The following is a 25,942-nucleotide window of genomic DNA, read 5'->3' as shown; positions in this document are numbered from 1 at the left end:
AATGTGGACACCTACTCGTCAAACATCTCATTCCAAAATCATGGGCATTAATATGGAGTTGGTCCCCCCTTTGCTGCTATAACAGCCTCCACTCTTCTGAGAAGGCTTTCCACTAGATGTTGGAACATTGCTGTGGGGACTTGCTTCCATTCAGCCACAAGAGCATTAGTGAGGTCGGGCACTGATGTTGGGTGATCAGGCCTGTCTTGCAGTTGGCGTTCCAATTCATCCCAAAGGTGTTCGATGGGGTTGAGGTCAGGACTCTGTGCAGGCCAGTCAAGTTCTTCAAACCATTTCTGTATGGACCTCACTTTGTGCACGGGGGCATTGTCATGCTGAAACAGGAAAGGGCTTTCCCCAAACTGTTGCCACAAAGTTGGAAGCACAGAAACATCTAGAATGTAATTGTATGCTGTAGCATTAAGATTACCCTTCACTGGAACTAAGTGGCCTAGCTCGAACCATGAAAAACAGCCCCAGACCATTATTCCTCCTCCAACAAACTTTAGAGTTGGCACTATACATTCGGGCAGGTAGCGTTCTCCTGGCATCTGCCAAAACCAGATTCATCCGTCAGACTGCCAGATGGTGAAGCGTGATTTTTCACTCCAGAACACGTTTCCACTGCTCCAATGGCGGCGAGCTTTACACCACTTGGGCATTGTGATCTTAGGCTTGTGTGCGACTGCTCGGCTATGGAAACCCATTTCATAATGCTCGCGACGAACAGTTCTTGTGCTGACGTTGCTTCCAGAGGCAGTTTGGAACTCGGTAGTGAGTGTTGAAACCGAGGCCAGACGTTCTGTGAGCTTGTGTGGCCTACCACTTCGCATCTGAGCCGTTGTTGCTCCTAGACGTTTCCACTTCAAAATAACAGCCCTTCCAGTTGACCAGGGCAGCTCTAACAGGGCAGAATTTTGACGAACTGACTTGTTGGAAAGGTGGCATCCTATGATGCCACATTGAAAGTCACTGAGCTCTTCAGTAAGGCCATTCTACTGCCAATGTTTGTCTATGGAGATTGGATGGCTGTGTGCTCGATTGTATACACCTGTCAGCAACGGGTTTGGCTGAAATAGACAAATCCACTGATTTGAAGGGGTGTCCACATACTTTTGTATATATAGTGTATTATCTTACATTGTATACCATGGACATGCCTACCATAATAAGATTAGCCATCCTTCGCCGTTGATATGGCCTGTAGTGACTTTGTCACATGAAGAATTGTTAAAGGTAAGCAAACAGGCAAATATCAATAACCTAGCATATTCATCACCATGGACAGTGATGGTAATTCTCTCAATTTGAAGTAGAGGATATATTTTTTAACAAAATGATACATTGAACCAATAAGCAGTCAATTTTCAACAACTAGATTTTTCTAAACAGGCTTCCCAGTCAATGACATATTTCATTCAATGGGTATCGCACACAATGAGTCCAAACTTTTCACAGAAGCTGGACAAACATCCAATATAAAGAGAAAGGGGGAATGTCCAACCACCGCTCCCAAATGTAATGTTTTATAAACATAATAGAACCATGTTACAGATCGCATTCACACTTCTCCAGAAATAGCAGACGGCTCATAAATTGAATTTTACATTCTCAGCATAAAGCCAGGATGGTGAATCATTCTAATAAATGTGGTTTTTAATCAAATTAAATGAAAAACAAGATATCTGTTTTAGTTTTTTTTATTATTAAACAACAAAGATATTTCTAAATAGGTTGGGGTCAGACGCATGATATCATAAAATCGCCAGGCTAGAAAAGACTTGACGCATTGCTGTTGAACCAGCCTTCGTTATAGTAGCCTAAGGTAAGGGTACGTTCTTCTTAAACGGAAAACAAGCAATTGTTACAGAAAAATAACTTATAAATATAAGGGTCACCAGCATCATCTCATCTTGCGTTTCATGATTGGCCTTTGCACACGTAGCCTACATGGAGGTTTTTTTTACGCATGTCCAAAATGGGAGCTGGCTAAAATAATGTAGGCCAACATTAATGTAGCCCAAATGTCTGCTCACTGTTTTGCTGCTCCCAAACTTGATCTTGATAATAAAACATATATTTTTTTTTGTTTTATTTATAAAACGTTGGTGATTAAGATTGATTTCAAAGCAATCTCACGAGCAAAACCCTTTTTTGATAGACTTGGCTACTTGGCAAACGCATTGGGCAGGACAAAAAAAACAATGAGGGAAGGCTATGCTTGGTTTTTAACCAAATTAAACTAAATAGAAGAAAAAAAAGATTTGTTTTTAATGATTATCAATACGAGGGTTAATGGCACAAAAAACACATCTGCTCTCTTGTTCCATGAGAAAAAGGGCACATAGCTGGATAGGTTGCTCTTCCGCTGTCAAAAGCCATGCCATTACCATGTCACGCCCTGACTCAGGGGACTCTTATATGTTGAGTCAGGGTGTGTATATTCTTTGTTATATATATATTCTATGTTGAAGTTCTATTATGTGTAGATCTATGTTGGCCGGTTCCCAATCAGAGGCAGCTGTAGCTCGTTGTCTCTGATTGGGGACCATACTTAGGCAGCCTATTGGCACTAGTGGGTTGTGGGATCTTGTTCCGTGTAAGGTATGTTGTTTGTGTCTACCTTGGACTTCACGTTTCGTTTAGTTTGTTGTTTTGTCGTTGTGTATGTATGCATATCATGCTGCGCCTTGGTCCGTCCCGTCCTTCAACAAGCGTGACAGAAGATCCCACCAGATGTGTGCCGAGGAGGAGCAGAGAGGATGGACTTGGCAGGAGATAAGAGAGGATCTGGCAAGAAAGATGGAGGCCCTGAAAGGGATCAGGGTGGAGAGGCAACCCCAATTTAAAAAAATTTTTGGGGTGGGGCACATGGTGTGGACGATGAGGCAGCAGGAGGCCGCGATAAGGCATATCTGCTGGTTATGAGAGGAACTGCTATTGGTTCAGAGGGAGCAGGAGGTATTCGGTCAGAGGGAGGTGCTACAGGAGGCTAGAAGAGAGAAGGAAGGTGTAGAGGCATGGCGAGAGCAGCTGGTTAGGCAGCAGAAGGAGCGGGGGTTAATAAAGGAACCCAGTCCTGCTCCTCGCACCAAGCAAGTGGTATGTGTCGCCAGTCCGGTCCGGCCCATTCCTGCTCCCCGCACCAAGCCAGTGGTGCGCGTCGCCAGCCCGGCCCGGCCTGTTCCTGCTCCTCACACCAAGCCAGTGGTGCGCGTCGCCAGCCCGGCCCGGCCTGTCCCTGCTCCTCGCACCAAGCCAGTGGTGCGCGTCGACAGCCCGGCCCGGCCTGTTCCTGCTCCTCGCTCCAAGCCAGTGGTGCGTTTGTCCAGTCCAGCACGGCCCGTGCCCGTTCCACCGGTGCCTGGTTCGGCACCGGTCAGCTGCTCCACTCCGGAGACAGAGCAGTCCGCTCCACCGGTGCCTGATCTAGTTCCGGTCAGCTGTTCCACTCCGGAGCCAGAGCAGTCCGCTCCACCGGTGCCTGATCCAGCTCCGGTCAGCTGCTCCACTCTGGAGCCAGAGCAGTCCGCTCCATCGGTGCCTGATCCAGCTCCGGTCAGCTGCGCCACTCCGGAGCCAGAGCAGTCCGCTCCATCGGTGCCTGACCTGCGCCTTGGTCCGTCCCGTCCTTCAACGAGCGTGACATACCAGCTGTGTTACCGCTAAGACGTGCTTTTCATTGGTCTGAAATCTCCTCACTTTTGCGATTGTTTTCAAGGACACACCTCAAATATTGCCACCCCTCCCACCTCAGTGCAAGTGAGCTGATATTAGACAGGTCAATTACAAAAAATGCAGCAAGTGGTGTAAATTGCAAGGGGTCCAGTTTTTACATGCTGAAATTGCAAACCTAGCTGCGTTTGGCAGTTGCGCTGCCTTAGCGCCAGCCGAAATAGACTGCTGCTCTCTCTTTGTACCACACACACACTTTCATATCAATCCCTGTGTCTCATTGTCATCTATTATTGAATTGCCTGGACATTGAGGCAGAGGGATTAATTCAGATGTAATTAGCTATTCATCTCAATTTGGAATTAAGGGAATTGGCTACTTTGCTAGGGCAGGATGACGTTTCGTTACCCCTGTACCCTTGTGGTTCTTCAGTAAAATGTATCAATGATTCACTCTTGTCCATCTGTATATCGTTTGATATTTACATTATGAATTTGAGATGACATGGGGTTTCAAAAGAAGCCAAAGAGCCAGAACGAGTCTGAGTTCTCTAAAAGCCTTGATATATGCAACTACCAACAGTATTGTAACTAGGGAAACTGATGTTAGGATATTCAATTCTTTTTTAGGACAGAAATGAAATGCTAACTACTTTTTTTCCTGGTAAGAGTTGGGTGGATGTGTGACCAAATTAGATTACAACTCAGTCAACTACACTGAACAAAAATATAAACACAACAATTTCAAAGATTTTACTGAGTTACAGTTCATATAAGGAAATCAGCCAATTGAAATAAATTCCTTAGGCCCTAAACGATGGATTTCACACGACTGGGAATACATATAGGCATCTGTTGGTCATAGATACCTTTTTAAAAAAAGTTAAGGGCGTGAATCAGAAAACCTGCCAGTATCTGGTGTGGCCACCGTTTGCCTCATCTCCTTCGCATAGAGTTGATGAGGCTGTTGATTGTGGCTTGTGGAATGTTGTCCCCCTCCTCTTCAATGGCTGTGCAAAGTTGCTGGATATTGGCGGGAACTGGAACACGCTGTCGTACACGTCGATCCAGAGCATCCCAAAAATGCTCAATGGGTGACATGTCTGGTGAGTATGCAGGCCATGGAAGAACTGGAAGAATTTCAGCTTCCAGGAATTGTGTACAGATCCTTGCTTCATGGGGCTGTGCATTATCATGCTGAAACATGAGGTGATGGAGGCAGATGAATGGCACGACAATGGGCCTCAGGATCTCGTCACGGTATCTCTGTGCATTCAAATTGCCATCGACAAAATGCAATTGTGTTCGTTGTCTGTAGCTTATGCCTGCCCATACCATAACCCCACCTCCACCATGGGGCTCTCTGTTTACAACGTTGACATCAGCAAACCGCTCACCCACACGACGCCATACATGCTTTCTGCCATCTGCCTGGTACAGTTGAAACCGGTATTCATCTATGAAGAGCACACTTCTCCAGCGTACCAGTGGCCATTGAAGGTGAGCATTTGCCCACTGAAAACGGTTATGGCGCCGAACTGCAGTCACGTCAAGACCCTGTTGAGGACGACGAGCAAGCAGATGAGCTTCCCTAAGACGGTTTCTGACAGTTTGTGCAGAAATTCTTTGGTTGTGCAAACCAACAGTTTCATCAGCTGTTCGGATGGCTGGTCTCAGACGATCCCGCAGGTGAACAAGCGGGATGTGGAGGTCCTGGGCTGGCATGGTTACACGTGGTCTGCGGTGGTGAGGCCAGTTGGACATACTGCCAAATTCTCTAAAACGACGTTGGAGGCAGTTTATGGGTAGAAAAATGAACATTACATTTTCTGGCAACAGCTCTGTTGGACATTCTGCAGTCAGCATGCCAATTGCATGCTCCCTCAAAACTTGAGACATTTTTGGCATTGTATTTTGTGACAAAACTGCACATTTTAGAGCTGTCTTTTATTGACCCCAGCACAAGGTGCACCTGTGTAATGATCATGCTGTTTAATCAGCTTCTTGATAAGCCACACCTTTCAGGTGGATGGATTATCTTGGCAAAGGAGACTTGCTCACTAACAGGGATGCAAACAAATTTGTGCACAAAATGTGAGAGAAATAAGCTTTTTGTGCATATGGAACATTTCTGGGATGTTTTATTTCAGCTCATGAAACATGGGACCAACACTTTACATGTTACGTTCATATTTATGTTCAGTATATTTTGAAGAGGAAATCCCCATGAGTGTCTCCCGACTAAACTCCCCTGAACTCTCCCTGTCTCTCTTCTCCCTGTCTGAGTGTCACTTCCACCACCTGTCTCCCACACACATCCTCTACTCTGGCCCACTGAGGATGCACTGGCCTAGACTAAAAATCCCACTCTGCCAACAGTATGTCATTCCATCTCCCAAAGTCCTTGTCCAGCAGCAAGCAACATGCCTCACACAAGCATTGGAACGATTCTAGAAGGGGAAAAAAATCCACACGTCATGCACCGGCGTAGGGCTGATTGGTGGAGAATGCATATTTCATTAGATGAAGAATGAATATCGATATTCATCGTTATCAATAAATGTCAAACAATAATTTCATTATAGCCAAGAAAATAGGTTAAAAAAAATATATATGTAAGAGTAATAAATCTGCTGTCAATTTGTTTTGAAGGTATTTTTCTTGACCGCCTTCTTTAGCTACCTTTTAATGAAAATGTTCAAGCCATGTAGTGAGAGAAAAATAGAATTATTGTAGACTTATCCTATCCATGAAATAAAATTAACATTTAACTCTAAAAAGCTTTTTTTGCTTACAAGAGACTGCAATTCTGTGACAAACCTACCGGTGGCACTGTGAAATATTGCTTCACTATCACCTGTCAACCGGCGACTGAAACTCGGTGGGGGTGTAGGGAAGATGGTGGAAACGGATGTTCTGTTTGAAACTGATGGTGGGTCGGGTTAAGATGAGAGTACAGAGAGTGAGAACGAGTGGGCTACAGTCGTGAAAAGGGAAACAAAAGAAGTAAAGTTGTGATGGAAACTAAGAATTACCTAGAAGAGTTTATAGTCGGAGTGAGGGTTTTAGATCAATGTTACCTGGGGGATCTGTTCGATGTCACGAGGAGTATCATGGAGGCGTTGGTTGAGGTGGCGTCTGTGAGAGTCATAAGAGCTGGTCTTATTCAGATTATTTGTGTGTCAGCGGAACAGAAGAAGCGTGCTTTGTATTTGGCGGACTGCGGATGGGGACAGCCAGGAGTCGCCAGGCCAGGTAGTCCTGAGGCATGGTCCTAGGGCTCAGGTCCTCCGGGAGGGGGGGGGGGGGAGAGAGAACGAGAGAGATGTAAGAATTAGAGGGAGCATAATTAAGATCACACAGGACACCAGATAAGACAGGAGAATTACACTAGATAAGACAGACTGAACCTAGCCCCCCGGCACATAGACTATTGCAGCATCGATACTGGAGACAGAGACAGGGGGGTCGGGGGACACTGTGGCCCCCTCTGACGATACCCCCAGACAGGGCCAACAAGGTAGGATATAACCCCAACCACTTTGCCAAAGCACAGCCCCACACCCCTAGCGGGATATCAACAGACCACCAACTTACTACCCTGAGACAAGGCTGAGTATAGCCCACGAAGATCTTCCCCACCACACAAGCCCGAGGGGGTGCAAAACCGGACAAGATCACCTCAGTGACTCAACCCACTCAAGTCGAGTATAGCGAAAAAAGCATTGTGTGACGTGATGCACCCCTCCTAGGGACAGCATTGAGAGCACTAGCAAACCAGTGACTCAGCCCCCATAATAGGGTCAGAGGCAGAGACCCAGTGGAGAGAGGGGAGCCGACCAGGCAGAGACAGCAAGGGTGGTTCGTCCCTCCAGTGCCTTGCCGTTCACCTTCGCACCCCTGGGTCAGAATACACTCAATCATAGGACCTACTGAAGAGATGGGTCTTCAGTAAAGACTTAAAGATTGGGACAGAGTCTGCGTCTCTCACATGTATGCCTCAAGCTGTTTGCTTAGAGATTCTAGGAACAATAATGAGGCCTGTGTCTTGTGACCATAGCATACGTGTAGATATGTACGGCAGGCCATAATCGGAGATAGGTAAGCAAGCCAATGTAATGCCATGTAGGTTGGCAGTAAAACTTTGAATTCAGCCCTAGCCTTAACAGGAAGCCAGTGTAGAGGCTTTCCACTGGAGTAATATGATTCAATGTTTTGGTTCCAATCAAAATTCTAGCAGCCACATTTAGCACTAACTGAAGATTATTTAGTGCTTTATCTAGGTACCCGGAGAGTAGAGCATTGCAGTATTCTAATCTTGAAGTTACAAAAGCATGTATTATCTTTTCTGCAACATTTCTGGACAAAAGGTTTCAGATTTTTACAATGTTACGAAGATGGAAAAAGCTGCCCTTGAAATATTTTGGATATGTTTGTAAAAAGAGAGATCAGGGTCCAGACAAACGCTGAGGTCCTTCACAGTATTATTTGAGACTACTGTACAACCATCGAGATTAATTGTTAGATCAAACAGCAGATCTCTTTGTTTCTTGGGACATAAAACTAGCATCTCTGTTTTGGCCGAGTTTAAAATAAAAATAATTGCCGCCATCCACTTCCTTATGTCTGAAACACAGGCTTCTAGGGTAGGCAATTATGGGGCTTCACCAAGTTTCATTGAAATGTATAGCTGTGTGTTATCTGCATAGCAGTGAAAGTTGGCATTGGGTGTTTCTTAAAATGCATACTACTCAAATTGGAGCACGGGAGGGTCGGACTATGAGTCCAAATCAAAGTATGCGAAACAGAGCATGGAGGGCACTTCGAATGCTTATTCCATTTGTACAAATTTTGAAACAAGCATCGATGCATGCTTCAATGGAAAGTATGCAAAGAAATATGACGCAACCACGTAAAAAATTACACAACATTTCTTGAAATCAATGGCAGGCATTATTTGAGCTGAAGCGAGAGAAAATGCACTCCGACTTCGTAAGGAAATGTTGTGTATTCACATCTCATGTTGCCTGACTACAATATTTTATCTTGATACATTAATAAATACATGCTGTGTTAATTTTGGCATACCTTCCTATGTACCGTAGACCACAAGCCCATAATAAGTAAATAGGGCTAACTGGCTAGCTACTACTATTAGCTAGCCAGATAACCACGAAGAATTGTTAACTAGCTACCTACGAAGAATTGACATCTACCTTGCATAACAATAGTTTTAGGTTATTTTTGCCTGTTAAAATATCTGGTTAGCTACATTATTACAATTCACATATAGGTAGCTGATAGTTACAAAGTAAAATGTTTGCTTTGTGTACATCTTGTTTCATCTCTATTGCCCTTGTCCTAGCTGGAAGAAGCTTCAGTGAATGGGTAAGTCCATAGTAAGTCAATAGGGCTAACTGGCTAGCTAGAAACCCACAAAGAATTGGTAGCTACCCATGAAAATGTTTCATCTGCCTTGCATAACATTAGTTGTAGGTGATTTTTGCCTGTTTAACTAGATGGCTAGCTACTATGATTCACATACTGTATACAGTATCTAGCTGATAATTATGAAGTAAAACGTTTGCTTTGTGTATATCTTGCTTCGTCTCTATTGTTGCCATTGATAAGTTCCTTACCTGAGGATGGCTCACCCCTCACAGTTCTGGGTGACTTTAACCTCCCTACGTCTATGTTACGGATACAGGTATCCTGTGTTTTTGTGTGTTTCTCTCCTTCTGCCCTAATCACAGGTGTCCTGTATGTTCCTGATTGGTGGTCGTTGAGGTGTCTGCTGATTGGACCAATCAGTGAACATTCCTGTTAATTGCACCACCTGTTATTCGTTTGTTCAATCACACATCCCATTTTATAAAAACCAGACTTGTGTTTGTTGCAGGAGAGAGAGACTTTTTTGCCATATGTGAGTATGGACACGGTGGTGTCCTGTGTGTTGTGTACGCACTAAGTTGTTGGTTACCCTATTGGTAACGTTATTAGAATATATTTCTTTACCTGAGTGTGGATACTGTTGTATCCTGTGTACTTATTTAATTGCTGATTACCCTGTTTAGTAGCTGTGTGTGTTTTTGGGAAAAGGGGAGTTTAAGCTAGTTGCCCTTGGGCGTACATTACCCGTAGGAAGAAATCTGTCTATAAACACCAGTTAGACCTGAGCGGACCACCCACTGTATTTTTGTATGGTAGCAGTAGCCTAGCGGTTCTTCAGGCAGGCTAGATCAGTTTAGGGGGTTTTACACTATTGTTTCATTTCTTGGGTCCTGCTCAGCCCTTTTTCCCAAACCTTTACCGTGTGTTTAGCAATAAACCATTTAAGTTTGACGGTAGTTCATGGTTGTTGTGTCATTTTTGGTTCTCACTGTTCCATGTCACACTTATAATTTGCATAATTTATGTTACGGGTCTCATGTCCATCCACCCTAGACGTTTAGAGCCACGGGGTTCGTAACATGAAGTGGGGGTTCGTCCGGGATCTATCCCATGCTACTCGTGCAAATTAGTAAGTGTCTGGTTCAGTGTTGAGCTTGGCAGCTGTACTACCTGTTTTTTTTGTGTTCAGTAGTCGACGGCTCGTGTTGCTAGTAGGATGGCTACTTTTGATTTGGAAGCATTTTTGGAAAACCCTACGTGGGAGATTTTTGAGAATTGTCGTAGAGTGGATCTACAGGCTTTGGCTGACCACTTTTCTGTACCCATACCGAGGGGTTTAGTGAAAGCAGAAGTTAGGGAAGTAGTGTTAGCGATATTGTTAAACGAGCGAGTGCTTGAGTTACCGCCGCCTGAGTCTGCTGCTCCTGTAGGGGATGTGGTTGCTGTTCCTGTAAGCCCATCAGTGTCTGAGGACGAGACTAAGGCTCCAGCCACATTGCCCCGTTATGACCCCCTCTCCCCACTGACTGACAGTGATGCCAGGATGGATGTCCGCTCGACACGGCTCCAAATAGAGGCGGAAGAGCGGGCACAAATCAGGCAAGACAAGCTGGAGATGCGTAAAATGGAGCTAGAGGCAGAACAGGAGACGCGTAAGATAGAACAGGAGACGCGTAAGATGGAACTGGAGACGCGTAGGCTTGATCAAGAACTGGAGACGCGTAGGCTTGATCAAGAACTGGAGACGCGTAAGATGGAACTGGAGATGCGTAAAATGGAACTAGAGGCAGAAACAGCGAGGTTAGTCTCTGCTAATACTATGCCTGCTAGTGAGCCATCCTCACCAGCTGTGTCATCTGCTACGTTTGATATTAGTAGGCAGATCACCTTGGTACCTGTGTTCAGGGAGTCAGAGGTTGATTCCTATTTCAGTGTTTTTGAACGTATAGCGGTAGCATTGAAATGGCCCGACGAGGTATGGTGCCTATTACTTCAGTGTAAGCTAACAGGTAAAGCCCAAGAGGTTCTGGCAGCGCTACCTCTTGAAGACAGTTTGAATTATGAGGTGGTCAAAGCTACTGTTCTTCGTGCCTATGAGCTTGTTCCTGAGGCATATCGACAGAGATTTAGGTCTCATAAAAAGTCTCCTACTCAGACTTATGTGGAGTTTGCTAGAGACAAAGGAAATCTGTTTGACAAATGGCACAGTGCTAGTAAGGTAACTGATTTTAACTCTCTACGGGAGTTAATCTTGTTAGAAGAGTTTAAAAATTGTTTACCGGAACGCATTGTAGTTTATCTGAACGAACAGAAAGTATCCTCACTGTCGGAAGCGTCTGTATTGGCAGACGAGTTTGTGTTGACGCATAAGAGCGTGTTTTCGGCTCGTACGGAGAGCCGGGCTGCGGAGTTGCTAACTTTTAATCCTAGTCGACCAGCAGTACATCCAGCACGCCCAAAAGATGTGCGTCACTGTTTCTATTGTCATAAGGTGGGACATATAGTTAATGATTGCTTTCTGCTAAAACGCAAACCGGGGATGCCTCAGCACGCCAGGCCGCCAACGGGTGTTGGGCTGATTCGTACGGTTGTAAGGCCGGAATCAAGACAGAAGCCTCATAGTGAATGTGGTTTGAAAGTCCCTGTCCCAGATCACAGTTATGAACCGTTCATTTTTGAGGGGTTTGTTTCTATATCAGATGATGAAGCGTCTCAGCGTCCAGTTAGAATCCTCAGAGATACTGGTGCGGCGCAGTCGTTCATACTAGCTGATGTGTTGCCCTTGTCTAATAATACATATTGTGGTTCCAGTGTGTTAGTACAAGGAATTGAAATGGGTTTCGTCCCAGTGCCATTGCACTTTGTGAACGTACACTCTGAGTTAGTCAGTGGATTGTTCAGAGTTGGCGTACGTCCGATGTTGCCAGTAAAAGGGGTGACCTTCATAATGGGCAACGATATTGCCGGAGGAAAGGTAATACCCATATTGGAGGTATTGGATAAAAGTGACCAGTCTCTCTCCGAGGAGCTGGCACAGGGTTATCCAGATGTGTTCCCCGCTTGTGCTGTCACACGTGCTCAAGCACGACAAGTGGGTGAAGTGGTAGATTTGTCAGACACGATTCTATTCAGAGAGTGTGACCCAGAGGATAGTTCGGGTGCTACCTCTGGTAAGCTGGTGCAGTCTGACCAACAGCCCAGAGAAAGGAAGAAAGATGTGGAACTTGTTGCTGAAGCAATACAGTTACCAGTTACTCGTGAGCAGCTGATCGCTAACCAACAGGTTGACATTAGTCTGGCTAAATGTTTTTCTAGTGTTGTCTCAGAGGACGAGCTAAAGAAGAAAAACATGGCATACTTCATTGATGGTAATCTCCTCATGCGTAAATGGACATCCCATGTTGACGCTGGCGGAGATTGGAATGCTGTTTACCAAATAGTGATTCCTACAGCCTTTCGACAAAATGTTTTATCCCTCGCTCATGATCACCAGTGGTCCGGACATCTGGGAGTCACCAAGACTTATGATCGAGTTTTGCGACATTTCTTTTGGCCTGGCTTAAAACAAGATGTGGCTCAGTTCTGTCGGACTTGCCACACCTGTCAAGTAGTTGGGAAACCGAACCAGGTTATTTCCCCCGCGCCTCTTTGTCCCATACCGGCCATAGGTGAACCATTCGAACATGTGATGGTTGATTGTGTTGGACCATTACCAAAAACAAAATCTGGTAACCAGTTTATGTTGACAATTATGTGTGTGGCCACCAGGTACCCAGAGGCCATTCCTCTGCGAAGGATTACTGCTCCAGTGGTGAGTAAAGCGTTGATCAAATTCTTCTCAACTTTTGGATTACCTAGGGTGATACAAACTGATCAGGGTACGAATTTCCTTTCTAAACTTTTCAAACAAGTGTTAAAATCCTTGTCAGTTACACACCGTGTGTCAAGCGCATATCACCCAGAGTCTCAGGGTGCGCTTGAACGTTGGCATCAGACCCTGAAGTCTATGCTCCGTAAATATTGCTTGGAATCTGAGAAAGATTGGGATGAGGGAGTTCCTCTAGTGTTGTTTGCTGTCCGTGAGACAGTACAGGAATCCCTAGGGTTCAGCCCAGCTGAACTGGTGTTTGGACACACCATGAGAGGACCTATGAAAGTCCTTAAGGATCAGTTTGTGTCACAAGAGTTGTGTGTGAAAGAAAATGTGTTGGACTACGTTAGTCGCTTTCGTGAGCGCCTACATGCTGCCTGTGCTCTAGCAAAGGAAGCGCTGTCTTCCTCACAGAAACGGATGAAACGACACTATGACACACAGGCTGTTTCTCGTTCACTGCAGCCAGGTGACCGAGTTCTTGTGTTGTTGCCTGTGCCAGGAGCGTCATTGTCAGCACGTTTCTCTGGTCCTTATGTCATTGAAAAGAAACTAACTGAAACTGACTATGTGATACAGACTCCTGATAGAAAACGCCAATCTCGTGTGTGCCACGTTAACATGTTGAAGACATACCACAACAGACCCGTCACTCAGGTAGACAGTCCAGAGAAACTGGCCGAGTCGGCTGTCTCTGTTGCTGCTACGGCTGTAGTGGGAGGTAATGTTAATGATGTGGACGGAGATGGTTTGGAGTTGCGCAATACTCAGCAGCAGTGTGCTAGATTGCCCAATTCAGAGATGCTGTTGTCTCTCCCGGCAAGCCTGATTCATTTAACGGACAGACAGTCAGATGATATTGTGAGACTGTTACACAGCTTTCCATGTCTTTTTAATGATGTTCCTACATGTACAAATGTGTTAGAACATGACATTAATGTTGGAAACGCTGCACCTATCAAGCAACATCCTTATCGTGTCAACGTCGCTAAGAGAAAGATAATGAGGGGTGAGGTCGGTTATTTGCTGGAGAATAACCTGGCTATGCCAAGTTCAAGTCCTTGGAGTTCTCCGTGCATTCTGGTTCCTAAACCTGATGGGACATCCAGATTATGTACGGACTATCGGAAAGTCAATGCTGTCACAGTGCCCGACTCGTTCCCGTTACCCAGACTGGATGACTGTATTGATACTGTTGGTGCTGCTACTTATGTAACCAAATTAGATCTTCTAAAAGGTTACTGGCAGGTGCCGTTAACCCCACGTGCCTCCGACATCTCTGCCTTTGTGACCCCAGATCACTTCCTACAATATGCTGTCATGGCATTTGGGATGCGGAACGCACCAGCCACTTTCCAACGCCTGGTTAACACAGTATTGGCTGGAGTTCCTAATTGTAGTGCTTACCTTGATGATCTGGTAATTTATTCAACTGAGTGGTCTGATCATGTTAACACTCTAAGGGTAGTGTGTGAACGTCTAGCAACCGCTTCTCTAACCCTGAACTTAGCAAAGTGCGAGTTTGGGAAGGCCACTGTTACTTATCTTGGTAAACAGGTCGGCCATGGTCAGGTGCGCCCTGTAGATGCCAAGGTCTCAGCTATAAACGCATTTCCCGCACCTACCACCAGAAGAGAGCTACGCCGTTTTTTAGGGATGGTTGGCTACTACCGTAGTTTCTGTAAAAATTTCTCTGCGGTAGTTGCTCCATTAACGGATTTGCTCAGTCCGGCGAGAAAATTTGTATGGTCTGAAGATTGTTGTACTGCTTTCAACACTGCTAAAGCACTCTTGTGTAGTACTCCTGTTCTTGCTGCGCCAGATTTTGAGCGGCCGTTTAAACTGGAGGTAGATGCAAGTGCCAGAGGTGCTGGTGCTGTTCTACTGCAGCAAGACCAGAGTGGAGTGGACCATCCTGTCTGTTATTTTTCACGGAAATTTAACAAATGTCAGACAAACTATTCCACCATTGAACAAGAAGCTCTAGCTTTGTTGTTAGCTCTGCAGTACTTTGAAGTTTATGTTGGTTCCAGTGCATTACCAGTGGTAGTGTATACTGACCATAATCCCTTAGTTTTTCTCCACCGGATGTACAACCAGAACCAACGCCTTATGCGTTGGGCACTTGTCGTGCAAAATTATAATTTGGAGATCCGCCACAAAAAGGGGTTAGATAATGTGTTGGCAGATGCTAGTCCGTACATGGCAGACCTTTGACTCATTTCTCCCTGCCTCCTTCTTTCCATTCCTCTCCGCTTTTGACCTCACCCTCTCACCGTCCCCCCCTACTCACAAGGCAGGCAATACGCTTGACCTCATCTTTACTAGATGCTGTTCTTCTACTAATCTCACTGCAACTCCCCTCCATGTCTCCGACCACTACTTTGTATCCTTTTCTCTCTCGCTCTCCTCCAACACTATTCACTCTACCCCTACTCAGATGGTAATGCGCCGTCGCAACCTTGGCTCTCTCTCTCCCGCTACTCTCTCCTCTTCCATCCTATCATCTCTTCCCTCTGCTCAATCCTTCTCCCTCCAATCTACTGATTCTGCCTCCTCAACCCTCCTCTCCTCCCTTTCTGCATCCTTTGACTCTCTATGTCCCCTATCCTCCCGGCCGGCTCGGTCCTCCCCTCCTGCTCCATGGCTTGACGACTCATTGCGAGCTCACAGAACAGGGCTCCGGGCAGCCCTGTTCTGTGATGGAGGAAAACTAGACTCCCTGCGGACCTGGCATCTTTTCACTCCCTCCTCTCTACATTTTCTTCCTCTGTTTCTGCTGCTAAAGCCACTTTCTACCACTCAAAATTCCAAGCATCTGCCTAACCCTAGGAAGCTCTTTGCCACCTTCTCCTCCCTGCTGAATCCTCCTCCCCCCCGCTCCTCCCCCTACTGTGGATGACTTCGTCAACCATTTTGAAAAGAAGGTTGACGACATCCGATCCTCGTTTGTTAAGTCAAATGACACTGCTGGTCCTGCTCACACTGCCCTACCCTATGCTTTGACTTCTTTCTCCCCTCTCTCTCCAGATGAAATCTCTAACCTGGTGGTCCCTGCACGCACCACCCACGTGGAGTTCCAGGTCTCAGGCAGCCTCTGGAACTGCCGTTCTGCTGCCAACAAGGCAGAGTTCATCTCAGCCTATGCTACCCTCCAGTCCCTCGACTTCTTGGCGCTGACGAAACATGGATTACCACTGAAAACACTGCTACTCCTACTGCTCTCTCCTCGTCTGACCATGTGTTCTCGCATACCCCGAGAGCATCTGGTCAGCGGGGTGGTGGCACAGGAATCCTCATCTCTCCCAAGTGGACATTCTCAATTTTTCCCCTGACCCATCTGTCTATCTCCTGATTTGAATTCCATGCTGTCACAGTCACTAGCCCATTTAAGCTTAATATCCTTGTCATCTATCGCCCTCCAGGTTCCCTTGGAGAGTTCATCAATGAGCTTGACGCCTTGATAAGTTCCTTTCCTGAGGATGGCTCACCCCTCACAGTTCTGGGGGATTTCAACCTCCCTACGTCTACATTTGACTCATTTCTCTCTGCCTCCTTCTTTCCACTCCTCTCCTCTTTTGACCTCACCCTCTCACCGTCCCCCCCTACTCACAAGGCAGGCAATACGCTTGACCTCATCTTTACTAGATGCTGTTCTTCTACTAATCTCACTGCAACTCCCCTCCATGTCTCCGACCACTACTTTGTATCCTTTTCTCTCTCGCTCTCCTCCAACACTACTCACTCTGCCCCTACACAGATGGTAATGCGCCGTCGAAACCTTCGCTCTCTCTCTCCCGCTACTCTCTCTTCCATCCTATCATCTCTTCCCTCTGCTCAATCCTTCTCCCTCCAATCTACTGATTCTGCCTCCTCAACCCTCCTCTCCTCCCTTTATGCATCCTTTGACTCTCTATGTCCCCTATCCTCCCGGCCGGCTCGGTCCTCCCCTCCAGCTCCGTGGCTTGATGACTCATTGCGAGCTCACAGAACAGAGCTCCGGGCAGCTGAGCGGAAATGGAAGAAAACTAGACTCCCTGCGGACCTGGCATCTTTTCACTCCCTCCTCTCTACATTTTCTTCATCTGTTTCTGCTGCTAAGGCCACTTTCTACCACTCTAAATTCCAAGCATCTGCCTCTAACCCTAGGAAGCTCTTTGCCACATTCTCCTCCCTGCTGAATCCTCCCCTCCCCCTCCTCCCTCTCTGTGGATGACTTCGTCAACCATTTTGAAAAGAAGGTTGACGACATCCGATCCTCGTTTGTTAAGTCAAATGACACTGCTGGTCCTGCTCACACTGCCCTACCCTATGCTTTGACTTCTTTCTCCCCTCTCTCTCCAGATAAAATCTTGCGACTTGTGACGGCAGGCCGCCCAACAACCTGCCCGCTTAACCCTATCCCCTCCTCTCTTCTCCAGACCATCTCCGGTGACCTTCTCCCTTACCTCACCTCGCTGATCAACTCATCCTTGACCGCTGGCTATGTCCCTTCCGTCTTCAAGAGAGCGAAAGTTGCACCCCTTCTCAAAAAACCAACACTCGATCCCTCTGATGTCAACAACTAAAGACCAGTATCCCTTCTTTCTTTTCTCTCCAAAACTATTGAGCGTGCCGTCTTTAGCCAACTCTCTTGCTATCTCTCTCAGAATGACCTTCTTGATCCAAACCAGTCAGGTTTCAAGACTGGTCATTCAACTGAGACTGCTCTTCTCTGTGTCACGGAGGCTCTCCGCACTGCTAAAGCTAACTCTCTCTCCTCTGCTCTTGTCCTTCTAGACATGTCTGCTGCCTTTGATACTGTGAACCATCAGATCCTCCTCTCCACCCTCTCCGAGCTGGGCATCTCTGGCGCGGCTCACTCTTGGATTGCGTCCTACCTGACCGGTCGCTCCTACCAAGTGGCGTGGCGAGAAGCTGTCTCCGCACCACGTGCTCTCACCACTGGTGTCCCCCAGGGCTCAGTTCTAGGCCCTCTCCTATTCTCCCTATACACCAAGTCACTTGGCTCTGTCATATCCTCTCATGGCCTCTCCTATCATTGCTACGCTGACGACACACAACTAATCTTCTCCTTTCCCCCTTCTGATAACCAGGTGGCAAATCACATCTCTGCATGTCTGGCAGACATATCAGTATGGATGACGGATCATCACCTCAAGCTGAACCTTGGCAAGACGGAGCTGCTCTTCCTCCCGGGGAAGGACTGCCTGTTCCATGATCTCGCCATCACAGTTGACAACTCCGTTGTGTCCTCCTCCCAGAGTGCGAAGAGCCTTGGCGTGACCCTGGACAACACCCTGTCGTTCTCCGCTAACATCAAGGCGGTGACCCGATCCTGTAGGTTCATGCTCTACAACATTCGGAGAGTATGACCCTGCCTTACACAGGAAGCGGCACAGGTCCTAATCCAGGCACTTGTCATCTCCCGTCTGGATTACTGCAACTCGCTGTTGGCTGGGCTCCCTGCCTGTGCCATTAAACCCCTACAACTCATCCAGAATGCCGCAGCCCGTCTGGTGTTCAACCTTCCCAAGTTCTCTCACGTCACCCCGCTCCTCCGCACACTCCACTGGCTTCCAGTTGAAGCTCGCATCTGCTACAAGACCATGGTGCTTGCCTACGGAGCTGTGAGGGGACGGGCTTTGATCAGTCCCTACACCCAAACGAGGGCATTGCGTTCATCCACCTCTGGCCTGATGGCCCCCCTACCTCTGCGGAAGCACAGTTCCCGCTCAGCCCAGTCAAAACTGTTCGCTGCTCTGGCACCCCAATGGTGGAACAAGCTCCCTCACGACGCCAGGACAGCGGAGTCACTCACCACCTTCCGGAGACACTTGAAACCCCACCTCTTTAAGGAATACCTGGGATAGGATAAAGTAATCCTTCTACCCCCCCTTACCCCACCCCCCCCCAAAAAAAATAAACATATTGTAAAGTGGTTATCCCACTGGCTATAAGGTGAATGCACCAATTTGTAAGTCGCTCTGGACAAGAGCGTCTGCTAAATGACATAAATGTAAATGTCCTGAATGGAAAAAGGTTCAGTGGATGGGGAGATGCAGCGTGAGGTAATACAGTAGGGGGGGTGGGAGGGCTTCTCAAATGTAATGTTTTATGCGTTCTCCACACTCTCCTCCTCACAAGAACATACTCAAAAGAACGTCCTCGAAGAATGCACTCGAAGCAAGAGAGTATGGAGCACGATCGTGAATGTGTCGAGAGATACAGGATTTAAAAAACTTTTGTGTCTTCATTGATCTTAGATCCTGGCAGTTCTGTGCAGACAACTGAGTTTTGGAGAAATACACATATTGAAAGAGGAGTTTGTAATTTGCTTTCAAATAATCATGATCTTTTTAATATTTTTACTTTTTTTTTTGTCATTTAGCAGACGCTCTTATCCAGAGCGACTTACAGTTAGTGAGTGCATACATTCTTATTTTTCATACTGGCCCCCCGTGGGAATCGAACCCACAACGCTGGCATTGCAAACGCCATGCTCTACCAACTGAGCTACATCCCTGCTGGCTATTCCCTCCCCTACCCTGGACGACGCTGGGCCAATTGTGCGCCACCCCATGGGTCTTTTCATCAAAGAAGTTCATGAATTCATCACTACTGAAGTGAAGGCCATCTTCACTTAGGGAATGCTGCTTTTTAGTTAGCTTTGTATCAAAAATAAAGTGTTGATTGTTTTAATTCTCCTCAATCAGGTTGGAAAGGTAGGCTGATGGAGCAGCAGTGAGGGCTCTTTGATATTGCGCGGTACTGTCTTTCCACGCTAGTCAGAAGAATTTCAATTTGGTGGAGTGCCATTTCTGTTCCAATTTTCAGGAAGCTTGCTTCAGGGCTTGGGTACTTTTTGTATACCAGTGAGCTAGTTTCTTGTGACACATGTCTTTCGTTTTTAGCGGCGCGACTGCATCTAGGGTAGTACGCAAGGTTAAGTTTAGATCCTCGTCAGGTGGTTAACTGATTTTTGTACTCTAACGTCCTTGGGTAGGTGGAGAGAGTCTGAAAGGGCATCTAGGAATATTTGGGTTGTCAGAGAATCTATAACGTGGCATTTGATAATACTTGGTTAGGGTCTGAGCAAATTATGTGTTACGATTGCAAATGTAATAAGATGGTGGTCTGATTATGGATTATGAGGAAAAACATTTAGATCCACAATATATATTCCATGGAACAAAACTAGATCCAGGATATGATTGTGGCAATGCGTAGGTCCCGAGACATGTTGGACAAAACCCACTGAGTCGATGACGGCTCCGAAAGCTTTTTGGAGTGGGTCTGTGGACCTCTCCATGTGAATATTGAAGTCACCAAACATTTTAATATTATCTGCCATGACTATGAGTTCCGATAGGAATTCAGGCAACTCAGTGAGGAATGCTGTATATGGCCCAGGAGGAATGTAAACAGTAGCTATAAAAAGTGATTGAGTAGGCTGCATAGATTTCATGACTAGAAGCTCAAAAGACGAAAACTCAGTCAATTGTTTCTCCCGTAAATAAAAATGTGCAGGGATGTGCGGGGGATATGGCCACTAGTGTAACCAGGAGGAGAGGCCTCATTTAACACAGTAAATTCAGCAGGCTTGAGCCATGTTTCAATCAGGCAAATCACATCAAGTTTATGATCAGTGATTAGTTAATTGACTATGACTGCCTTGGAAGTGAGGGATCTAACATTAACTAGTCCTATTTTGAGATGTGAGGTATTATCACAATCTCTTTCAATAATGACAGGAATGGAGGAGGTCTTTATTCCAGTGAGATTGCTAAGGCGAACACCACCATGTTAAGTTTTTCCCAACCTAGATCGAGGCATAGACACAGTCTCAATAGGAAAAACTGAGCTGACCACTGACTGTGCTAGGGGCAGACTTCAATAAGCTGGCAGGCTGGCTAACATCCTGCTGCCTGGCCTGCACCCTAACTCATTGTGGAGCTAGAGGAGTTAGAGCCCTGTCTATGTTGATAGATAAGATGAGAGCACCTCTCCAGCTTGGATGGAGTCCGTCACTCCTCAGCAGGCCAGTCTTGGTCCTGTTTGTGGGGGAGTCCCAGAAAGAGGGCCAGGTATCTACAAATTATGTATTTTGGGAAGGGCAGGAAACAGTTTTCAACCAGCGATTGAGTTGTGCGAGTCTGCTGTAGAGCTCAACACTCCCCTTAACTGGGAGGGGGCCAGAGACAATTATGCGATGCCAACAAATCTTTCTAGCTAAGTTACATGCTGAAGTTATATTGCTCTTGGTGACCTCTGACTGTTTCATCCTAACTTCCTTGGTGCTGACACGGATAACAGTATCCCTACATCATCTACACTCACCAGTTTTAGCCTCAGTCAGCACTATCTTCCGATTAGCCTTTACAATGGGGAAAAAAAGTATTTAGTCGGCCACAAATTGTGCAAGTTCTCCCACTTAAAAAGATGAGAGAGGCCTGTAATTTTCATCATAGGTACATATCAACTATGACAGACATGTTTGGAGGACAAAGAATGCTGAGTTGCATCCAAAGAACACCATACCTACTGTGAAGCATGGGGGTGGAAACATCATGCTTTGGGGCTGTTTTTCTGCAAAGGGACCAGGACGACTGATCCGTGTAAAGGAAAGAATGAATGGGGCCATGTATCGTGAGATTTTGAGTGAAAACCTCCTTCCATCAGCAAGGGCATTGAAGATGAAACGTGGCTGGGTCTTTCAGCATGACAATGATCCCAAACACACCGCCCGGGCAACGAAGGAGTGGCTTCGTAAGAAGCATTTCAAGGTCCTGGAGTGGCCTAGCCAGTCTCTAGATCTCAACCCCATAGAAAATCTTTGGAGGGAGTTGAAAGTCCGTGTTGCCCAGCGACAGCCCCAAAACATCACTGTTCTAGAGGAGATCTGCATGGAGGATTGGGCCAAAATATGAGCAACAATTTGTGAAAACCTTGTGAAGACTTACAGAAAACGTTTGACCTGTGTCATTGCCAACAAAGGGTATATAACAAAGTATTGAGAAACTTTTGTTATTGACCAAATACTTATTTTCCACCATAATTTGCAAAAAAATCATTTAAAATCCTACAATGTGATTTTCTGGATTTTTTTTCTCATTTTGTCTGTCATAGTTAACGTGTACCTATGATGAAAATTACAGGCCTCTCTCATCTTTTTAAGTGGGAGAACTTGCACAATTTGTGGCCGACTAAATACTTTTTTCCCCCACTGTATTGTTCAATCTGATCAGACATGTTTTTTACATGGATGATACAGTGGAGATAATATACGACAATTACTTGAAACAATAAAACATCAAAGAAACCAGGCCTGGTCTTTATAGCAGATTTTGAAAAGGCTTTTGATAAGGTGCGACTAGAATTTATATATAAATGATTGGACTATTTTAATTTTGGTGAATCTCTTATACAATGGGTTAAAGTTATGTATAACAACTCTAGGTGTAAAATAATAAATAATGGCTACTTCTCAGAAAGTATTGAACTGTCAAGAGGAGTAAAACATGGCTGTCCGCTGTCTCATATCTATTTGTGAATATTTTCTCAGTGGGATGATCAAAGTTTCTGATATTTTTTATAACCAACCCTGATCTGTACTTCTCCACAACTTTGTCCCTGACCTGTTTGCAGAGCTCCTTGGTCTTCATGGTGCTGCTTGGTTGGTGGTGCCGCTTGCTTAGTGGTGTTGCAGACTCTGGGGCCTTTCAGAACAGGTGTATATATACTGAGATCATGTGACAGATCATGTGACACTTAGATTGCACACAGGTGGACTTTATTTAACTAATTATGTGACTTCTGAAGGTAATTGGTTGCACCAGATCTTATTTAGGGGCCTCATAGCAAAGGGGGTGAATACATATGCACGCAGCACTTTTCTGTTATTTATTTTTTAGAATTCTTTGAAATAAGTTATTTTTTTCATTCCACTTCACCAATTTGGACTATTTTGTGTATGTCCATTACATGAAACGCAAATAAAAATGAATTTAAATGACTGGTTGTAATGCAACAAAATAGGAAAAACGCCAAGGGGGATGAATACTTTTGCAAGACACTGTAGCTATTACAGTGGAAAAATACCATGCTATTGTTTGAGGAGAGTGCACAACAACAAAAAATTTATCACGGTAACTGATTTGATACATTCACCCCTGAAGGTAAATAATATACTTACATTCAGTAATCTTGCTCTGATTTGTCATCCTAAGGGTCCCAGAGATAAAATGTAGCATAGTTTTGTTTGACAAAATCCATTTTTATATTTAAATGTAGGAACTGGGTTCTACAGTTTGAACCTCTGCTGTCTCTGGCTCCACACCCACCCCACACGGCCATCTAGATGTGTGCAAGTTAGTGTATAAGCTAATGATCCATCATGTATGGGCTCCCGAGTGGCGCAGCAGTCTAAGGCACTGCGTCTCAGTGCTTGAGGTGTCACTACAGACCCCCTGGTTCGATTCCAGGCTGTATCACAACCAGCCGTGATTGGGAGTCCCATAGGGCGGCGCACAATTGGCCCAGCATCGTCCGGGTTTGGCCGGTGTAAATAGAAAATTCATGTTTTTTTGTTTGTATTATCTTTTACCAGATCTAATGTGTTATATTCTCCTACATTAATTTCACATTTCCACAAACTTCAAAGTGTTTCCTTTAAAATGGTATCAAGAATATGCATATCCTTGCTTCAGGTCCTGAGCTACATGCAGTTAGATTTGGGAATGTCATTTTAGGCGAAAATTGAAGAAAAAAAAGGGTCCGATCCTTAAGAGGTTAAAGAACAAAATTGGCTGAAAAAGATTGGCATAAACTGAAAAATATTCCAGTTTCATTTGAGAACAAAAATGTTGACAGCTGCGCCATACAGGTTGCAAAATAGCTGGAAAGAGACTTTCGATGTACCGATTCCATGGCACATGGTGTATGAACTGAAACAAAAAACAACGCTTGATTCAACAATTAAATTATTCTACAAAATTCTTGCCACCAACAAAATGTTATATATATGGGGCATTCAACAATCTCAACTCTGCAGATTTTGCTGCAAAGAGACAGAATCATTTGATCATTTATTTTGGTATTACCCCCAAGTACAGTATCTTGTTTCTGGTCACAGGTTCAGGAATGGCAGAAAAATCACAACATTCATTTAAAATGAACCCTACAAACAGCAGTATTAGGCAATTTGGAAGGACATAGTCAATCGGTCAACAATATAACACAACAATATAACAATATTCTTAGGAAAATGTTTAATCTTTAACTCACAATCTATGGATACTATGCGATTAGAAAGGTTAAAAATGCATGTAAGAAATCACAGCACAGTAGAAAATATATGGCACATGGAAATCAAAAGAGGGTGGTCTACGGAGATATGTGGGATGGGCTGAGAGTAGCTGAGGGGTGGGATTAAAAAGCTCATGGTCCGTAATAGATATAACCGAAAACACTATATATATAATGTATACCGGATAAGTCTGAGTACTAATTATTTAAATGTAATGTGTATACTGTATATACACTACCGGTCAAAAGTTTGGACACACCTACTCATTCAAGGGTTTTCTTTATTTTTACTATTTTCTACATTGTAGAATAATAGTGAAGACATCAAAACATTGAAATAACACATATGGAATAATGTAGTAACCAAAAAAGTGTTAAACAAATAAAACTATATTTTATATTTGAGATTCTTCAAATAGCCACCCTTTGCCTTGATGACAGCTTTTCACACTCTTGGCATTCTCTCAACCAGCTTCACCTGGAATGCTTTTCCAACAGTCTTGAAGGAGTTCCCGCATATGCTGAGCACTTGTTGGCTGCTTTTCCTTCACTCTGCGGGCCAATAAAAAATCAAAGAAATAATACAAATATATTTAAAAAACCACTACTACCTGTATTTACTGGTGGAACAGCTGTTTCATCCTTCCCTACAATTAAATTGCCCTTGCCAAACGATTGCGTCTGAAGCCGGGCTTGCAACTCGGCTATCCTCACCATAAAGCGATAGTTCTCCTGCAAATTATGAGTACAGCGACTGCAATGAGAAGGCAAAATGTTACAAAATGCTTTTTCGGCCAGAGGAGGTCCTGCAGATCCATGTCCAGATAAAGTGTCTGGGGTGAAAAAGTTAAATGACAAAAGTTGCGTGAGGACCTGCAGGTTATTGTAGAAAAGTTTTAGAGTGCACCTTTAAAAACTAAATAGATTCACTGTTGCTATCGAAGTCATTCCAAATGGTATGTTTAACAGAGCAAATGAAATGTGACCATACTTTATCACTCATATACTGTATCATCAATGATGCTATTTAGGCCTATATAGGATTTGCAAAGTAATCAACAGCTATTGTTTCAATACAATAGCCTAAGGGTTTCAAGCTCAGTTTGATTTAAAATGTAATGATATTTAGTGATCAATGCCGTTCGAGATTATGCACAGATTATTACAGCAATTGTGCATAATCGCGAACGGGCATTGATCAATTGCATGTCCTTTTAATTTAATCTCAACTGCAATCCAGGTCATTTCATTCTACTATTAGATGAAGCACAGTGATAACACATTAATCTGTTGTAAAAATAAACAAAACATCTGACATTGTATTCCCATTTGAACTTTGCTGTGCTGGTGAATATAGATTGTAATATCATTAATCAACGCCTCAACCAAATATTCACCAATTATCCATGTTGAAATTACGTGGTGTGCCCAGTGGGATAGTTCTCACACAGCCATCTCCCTTGGTGTGCAACACTCCAACTAGTATGTTCTCTGGGTGTGTCACAGATGTGGTGTACAGTGCCCATATTAGGACATACAAGCTAGTGGTGCTCTGTTGAACGTAGGTGCTTCCTAACTCCTTGGTGTCCCAGTGTTCATGGGGAGAGACCATTTGATAATGCTGCCTGCTGTTATCCCCTTGTGTCAATGCATTCTAGTGGGATTTTGCTCCTCTCAAACCATATGGTGGATGGGTTGC

Source organism: Coregonus lavaretus (assembly GCF_964263955.1).
Source record: "Coregonus lavaretus genome assembly, chromosome: 16".
NCBI classification, from domain to species: Eukaryota; Metazoa; Chordata; class Actinopteri; order Salmoniformes; family Salmonidae; genus Coregonus; species Coregonus lavaretus.
This window is presented reverse-complemented; position numbering follows the sequence as displayed.